The sequence below is a fragment of the Elephantulus edwardii genome, unplaced genomic scaffold, assembly GCF_000299155.1.
Source record: "Elephantulus edwardii isolate Elephantulus edwardi_28Jun2011 unplaced genomic scaffold, EleEdw1.0 scaffold00026, whole genome shotgun sequence".
In the NCBI taxonomy this organism is placed as follows: domain Eukaryota; kingdom Metazoa; phylum Chordata; class Mammalia; order Macroscelidea; family Macroscelididae; genus Elephantulus; species Elephantulus edwardii.
This window is the reverse complement of record NW_006399776.1, coordinates 87,269-94,866: the sequence shown is the minus strand read 5'-3', so window position 1 is coordinate 94,866 and position 7,598 is coordinate 87,269.

Genomic DNA, 7,598 nt, shown 5'->3' with positions numbered 1-7,598 from the left:
CCTCCTCTGTTTCAGTGCAGTATACATTATTGAACCCATCTTACTCAGTCTCTCCCCAACCCCAAGGACAGTCTTAGGGCCACTATTGTAAAATGGGACTAACATCGAGGTTGAGGGAATACAGAAAAGGAGGGGAGGAATAATGTATATTGCATTGACACAGATGAGGGAGAGAACTGCTTAAAAGGGACGTATGAATGTGTATTCTTGTCATTACAGAAGTCCAGAGTGAAGGCTGCACAGTGGAGTGGACTTGGCAGCAGGGAGGCAGGGGAGAAGGAATTGTATAACAATTAAAGAGTTTGTCTTTTTATTTTCAGGGAAAAGAGAGAATTGGGGAGGAGGGGATGGGTAGGGATCAAAGTGCAACAATGAATGACTGGTAACCCTAAGTCTCTGTAAACTTTCATTAAAATTAATTTTAAAAAAGTGATCCCCACTCTCCCCCCACAAAAAAAAAGAAATATCCTGGAATAGTTTGGAATTGATTTCTTTTCTTTGTTTTTATACTTTCCCCACAAAAATTAGAGGAAGGAAAATAATATTATTATGGAGGAGGCATTTACTGAGATGCAGTATATGCAAGTGCTAAGAATTTTGTCTCTCAAGTTAACTTATTTAGATTCAGATTTCAGTCTGTGGCACCTGCAATTTTAGACAAGTTTATGTAAATTGGCTTAAAATTCTTCTTTATCAAAGAATAGAGAACATTTTCTCTACTTCCTGGGTTAATTGTGAATATCAAAGTATATAATAGGTACAACATAATTAACAAAATCTAACATGCAGCCTTCAGTATGGACTGAGGTTCAATGTCAAGAAGACAAAGATTCTCACTACTGGACCAAGTGGCAGCATCAGGATCGATGGTGAAGAGATTGAGATTGTTCACAGCTTCAATTTGCTCTGCTCCACAGTCAACACTCTTGGCACCAGCAGACAGGAAATAAAAAAAAACATATTGTGATGGGAAAGTCTACTGTTAGGGACCTCTCTAAAGTACTCAAGAGCAACGGTGTCTCTCTGGAGACTAAGGTGCACGTGATACAGGCCATGGTCTTTGCAATCACTTGTTATACATCAGAGAGTTGGACAATGACTAGGGAGGACAGAAGGAGAGTTGATGCTTTTGAGCTCTGGTGCTGGAGAACAGTATTAAATGTACCATGGACTGCCAGGAATACAAGCAGATTCATCCTGGAGAGGGTTAAAACAGGCTACTCCTTGGAGGCAAGGATTCTGGGGCTTCATTTGACATACTTTGGACATGTTGTAAGGAGGGACAGGTCTTTGGAGAGGGACATTATGCTGGATAGAGTGGAGGGACAGCACAGGAGGGGAAGACCCTCTATGAGGTGGATTGATTCAGTGACTGGGGTAATCGGGATGGGAGTGTCAGAGGCAATGCGATTGGCACAGGATAGAGCAGGGTTTAGGTCTGTTGTACATAGGGTAGCTATGAGTCGCAAAAGACTCGACAGCACATAACAACAACAACAACATATACTAAATGCTAAATAAATGGTAGGTAAATGTAGTCATTAAGTGTCTTGAAATTGGAGAACACTCATGCTGATGTCTGGCTAATAAATTAGTGTCAGGATTGCTGACCAGATAATTAGAATTACATTTATGGCAAAAGGTCATTAATTTTGTTGAACGTTATTAATATTATGGACCTGAGAAAGCTGAAATTGTTAACAATCTCAGTGTCTTCTCCGTCTATCATGGTGCCGCCAATTGGCCCATTGGTGAAGATCTTTATTTGTTTGATGTTGAGCTTCAGTCTATAGATTCAAGACTGCAGTCCTTGATGTTTTGCTGGTAATGCTTCAGGTCCTCTTCAGTTTCAGAGGACAAGATTTTATACTCTGCATATTGCAGATTGTTGTGTCTTCCTCAAACCCTCAGGTCATATTCTTTCTCAAAACATCAGTTTCCTAAATGATTTGTTCTGCATATAGATTGAAAAGATATGGAAACAGGGCACATCTTACCACACTCCTTTCCAAATTTTGAACCATGCAGTGTTTCCTTGCTTTGTTTTGATGACTGCTCCATGTTCCAAGTATGGGTCTGGAATTCCCATTCTTCTCAAAGTTAGATTTTGTTGTGATCCACAGAGTCGAATGTCTTTGTATAGTCAATGAAACACAGATAAAGCATTCCTCTAGTATTCTCTACTTTCAGCCAAGTTGTATCTGACATTGGCTATGATGTCTCTACTCCATAAAAAGGGATAATACTACTAATAAAAAATACTATTATTAATTTGACTTATTATTGTTGATGCTGACCTTGATTACCTGGCTGTTGTAGAGTTTGTTAGATTATACCATTATAAAATGAGTATATTTTTCTCTCTTTATCTCTGTTCCCAGGGAAACTAAATATAAAACATATGTGTTTCTAGTGATACTAATATGAGGTTTACAACTTGAAATTATATCTGGTCTGATAAAAGATATTTTCACCAACATTTTGTATTCAATTTACTATAGTTATGTCCTCATTCAAAAATATAAAATAATTAAGATACATAAAATTTAGTCAACTTGTCTAAAGACACAACCAATAAAGAGATAGGAATGTAGAATGTTCTGTGACAGAGAGTAATGACTTTTCTATTATACTTCACGAATAGAGCTAAGCCAGGGACTGAATCTATGAGGAAATTGCTAGTACTAGTTCATGACAATTAAAAATAGCCATTAAAATACTTGCTTGCTATCCTAGTTGACTTGACTTCATTAAAGACTAATATTCTAGTGCATTCAGTTTTGGAAAAGTCTGAGAAGAATAATATGTGGTGATATAAGATCCTGAATAATCTTCAAGACTATCTGAAATATCTTTACCATGAGTATCTATAACCTGATCTCTTCAATGGTTCAACAAACCTATATGTATCAATATAAGGTAATAAATCCTTTTTTAGGTTATAAGATAGGTGTACTTTTTACTTTCAGAAGTTCTTTTTTTATACTACTGGAAAATCTAAGGGAACTCTGGTTGCTCTGTGGAAAGGAGTTGTGCTGCCAAATCAAATGTTCATGCTTAGAATCCACCAGCTACTCTGTGGGAAAGAGATATGCAATCTCCTCCTTTCAGCCAGAGGGTCAGCTATGAGTCAGTTCTGACTCAACAGTCATAACATTAATAAATCTAGGACTGCAAGAAGTAAATGTCCCCATTTTTAGGTCTTCTATCAATCCTGTAATTGCTGGATTGCAAAGGGGGCCTATGAATACAAGAAACATAAACATAGCCTATACACATGGATTTCACCTAATGGTATGCATAGGAATCAGATCGATTACATCTGTGGTAAGAATCACTAGAGAAGCTCAATATCACCTGTGAAAACTAGACCAGGTGCTGATTGTGGAGTAGATCATCATATGCAAGTTCAAGCTAAAGCTAAGAAAAATGAAATCAAATCTGCGGGAACCAAAATTTGAATCTATTCCATCTGAATTTCAAAACCGTCTCAGGAATAAGTTTGAGGCCTTGAACACTAATGAGTGAAGATCAGATGAGCTGCAGGAAGATATCAAGACTATCATTCAGGAAGAATGCAAAAGATCATAACAAAGACAGAGGAGGAAAAAAAGACCAAGACGGATGTCAGAAGACACTCTGAATATTGCATTAGAGCGCTGAGAAGCCAAAGCAGAGGGAAGAAATAAAGATGTTAAGAGGAGATTTCAAAGGGCATTGTCTTCAAAGGAAGACAAAGCAAAGTATTACAATGAATTGTGCAAGGAGTTGGAGTCAGAAAATCAAAGGGACCGAAGTTATTTGGAATTTCTTTTTTTAAATTTAATTTTATTAATTTTAATGAACATTTACAGAGATTTTTTATTTCCATTCATTCATTCTTGCACTTTCTCCCTGCCCACCCCTCCCCCCAAGTTTGCTCTGCTCTTTGAAAAGTAAAAGAAAAATTCCTTCACTGGTATACAATCCTCCCTCGTCCCCTCCCCGCTGCCTGAGTACACTCCACTATGCAACCTTCATTCTGGACTCCTGTGATAAGCTGGGCATTTCTTAAGCTGAAGGAACCGAAGAGCAAATTCAAGCCTCAAGTTGCAATACTTAAGGATGCTTTGGGCAAAATAGTAAATGATGCAGGATGCATTAAAAGAGGATGGAAAGAGTTTATAGACTCATTGTACCAAAAGAAATTAACAGACACAGAAGTATTTCATGAAACAACAAGTGAGAAAGAGCCTGTGGTGATGAAGAAAGAAGTTTAAGCTGCTCTGAAAGAATTGGCAAAGAACAAGGCCCCATGAATTGATGGAATACCTATTGACAATATTTCAACAAACAGACACTGTCCTGGGTGTGCTCACCAAGTTATGCAAAGAAGTCTGGAGGACAACTACCTGGCCAACTGATTGGAAGAAATCTATATTTGTTCCCATTCCAAAGAAAGGTGACCAAACAGTGCAGAAATTATTGAACAACATCAGTGATGCCACATGCAGACAAGATTCTGCTGAAGATTATCCAAAAACGACTGGACCAGCACATCAGTGGAGAACTACCTGGAGTGCAGGTTGGGTTTAGAAGAGGCCATGGTGCTGAGATATTATAGCTAATGTTAGATGGATCTTGGCTGAAAGCAGGGTTGACTGTGTGGATCACAACAAATTGTGGCAGACTCTGAGAAGAAGGGGAATCCCAGAACACTTGATTGTGCTTATGCGAAACCTATACTTGGACCAGGAGGCAGTTGTAAGAACAGAGCAAGGAAACATTGCTTGGTTCAAAACTGGGAAGGGTGTATACTAGAGATGTGTCTTATCTCCATACCTTTTCAATCCATATGTAGAACAGATTATCTGGGAGGCTGGGCTCTATAAAAAGAAATGTGGCATCAGGATTGGAGATAGACTCATCAACAATCTGCGTTATGCAGATGACACAACCCTGTTTGCTGAAAGTGAGGAGGACCTAAAGTGCTTGCTGAAGAATGTCAAGGGCTGCCACTTTCAGTATGAATTAAAGGTCAACATCAAGAAAACAAAGGTTCTCACCACTGGGCCCATTGACAGCATCATGATAAATGGTGGAGACACTTAGATTGTTAACAGCTTTAGTTTGCTTGACTCCACAATCAACATTCTTGGTACCAGCATCCAGGAAGTTAAAAGAAAAATTGCAGTGGGAAATTCTGCTGTCAGAGACCTTTCTGAATTACTAAAGAGCAATAATGTCAGTCTGGAGATTATTGTACTCCTGGAGATCAGGTACTCCTGATTCAGGCCAGGGTCTTTGTAATTACTTGTGCATCAGATAGCTAGACAATGAGTAGGGATGAACTAGAAGGAGAATTGATGCTTTTGAGCTCTGGTGCTGGAAAAGACATTGAATATATCATGGACAGCTAGAAGAACAAACAGATTCATCCTAGAGAGAGTAAAACCAGGCTGCTCCTTGAAGGCAAGGATTCTGAAGCTTCATCTGACATACTTTGGACTTGTTGCAAAGGGATCAGTCCTTGGAGATTGACTTCATGCTTGTGAGGGTAGAGGGACAGTGCAAGAGAGGAAGACCCTCGATGAGATGGATAGATTGATTTAGTATCTGGGGTAATGAGGGTAGGTGTGTCAGAGACAATAAGATTGGCCCTGGATAGAGTAAAGTTTAGGGCTGTACATAGGGTCTCAATGAGTTGCAGGTGACTCGATGGCACATCACAACAACATATACACCCCCAATAAGATGGATTGACACAGCAACTATAACAGTGGGCTTGAGTATATCAGATATAGTGAGGGTGACCCACGATAAAATTAGGTTCAGTTCCATTGTTCATAGAGCTGTTTATCAGTTGTAGTCAACCCAAGAGCACTTACCACCACCAACAAATAATATAAGCCATCAAATTGAGTATGACTCAAAATGTCCTTATGAACAACAGATCTGAACTCTGTCCTATTCTGTGCAATCCTTATCATCTCTGACATATTTGAACCCATTACTGCAGTCACTGTGTCAATCCATCCTCTTAAGGGTTGTCTTCTTTTTCTTCTTAATCTAGGAATAGGTTTCACTTGAGCACAAGTAAGTGTTGTGAGATTTCCATTCTTTTCAATTGTAGGCATAATTTGTTGTGGTCCACAATCAATAAAGAACAAACATACATTCTTCTAGTATTCTCTGCCCTCATCAATAATGTATATTTTGTAGATAACACAACCTTGCTTGCTGAAAGTAAGGAGAAATTGAAGTACTTGCTTAAAAAAATCAAAGGTAAGCCTCCTTCAATATGGATTGTATATCAAACTCAAGAAAACACGAATTCTCAACATTGAACCAATAAGCCATATAATAGAGAAAAGATTGAAGCTGTCAATAACTTCATCTTCTTTGTAACTACATTTAATACCTTTGGTACCAGCAGTTAGGAGATCACTAGTATTTGCACTTGGGAACTTCTGCATTTAGGGATCTCTCCAAATGATTGAGGATCAAAGATGTCAGTTTAAAGATTAAGCTGCATCTGATTCAGACCATGAATATTCTAGGGGCTGCCAAAAGAACAAACAGATAAGTCTTGGAGAAGGTGCAGTCAGAGTGCTCTTTGGAGGCAAAGGTGATAAAGCTTCATTTCACATGATTTGGGCATGTTCTTAGGAAAGGCTTTTCCTTGGAGAGGAGCATTTGCGTGGAAAGTTGAAGGGTTAGCAGAAGAGAGGACTATCCGCAACCATTTGGATTGACACAGTGACTGCAGCAATAAACTCAAGTATGTCAAAGATTGTGAGAATGTCACAGGATAGGACAAGATTTAGATTATGTTGCCCATAGGTTTACTATGATTCATGCTTGACTTGATGGTCCCTGACAACAACAACAACAACAATGACATCAACAACTGAGGTTGGCAGTTTAAATTTTGAGATACATGATTGGCAATCTATTTTTGAAAGAACACATTTTAAAAACCCTATGGAGCACTTCAACTTTGCCCTGATGTGGTTGCTATGACTTGACAAAAATGAATAAAGACTGTAATCACCTTGTAAAAACAAACTCATTGCTACTGAGGTGATTTAAATCAATGGTGACCCTGTGTGTTGTATAGCAAAATTATTTCAACCATTTTTAAAAAAAATTTGTTTACTGTAATCTAATCGGACCATGTTTTTCTTCTGTGATGCCGATGGGTCAGTTTGAAGAGCTAATGTTTAGGTCAATCTCTTAACCAGTAATACTAACCATGGCCCTCATTCACAGAGCTGTGTCAGTTCCAACTCATAGCGACCCTTCATTGTGTTGCCAGAGTTGTAAATATTAATGTGAGAAATTGCCTATATTTGTCCTCAGAGTTGCTGGTAGATTTGTACCACTACAGATGCCTGGCCTTTCATTTAGAAAGGAAACATGTTATAGATTTTGCCCCATAGATCAGACTATATCTTCCTGTTCTTCTTTTTAGGTATATTTTGTTGTTGTTATGTGCCTTCGAGTCACCTGCAGTCCATAATGACCCTAAGTACAGCAGCTCTGAAACTTGCTCTGGCCTGAGCCAGTCTCACTAATGCCAACACACCAACCCTCATTTCCCCAGTTACTTTATCAGT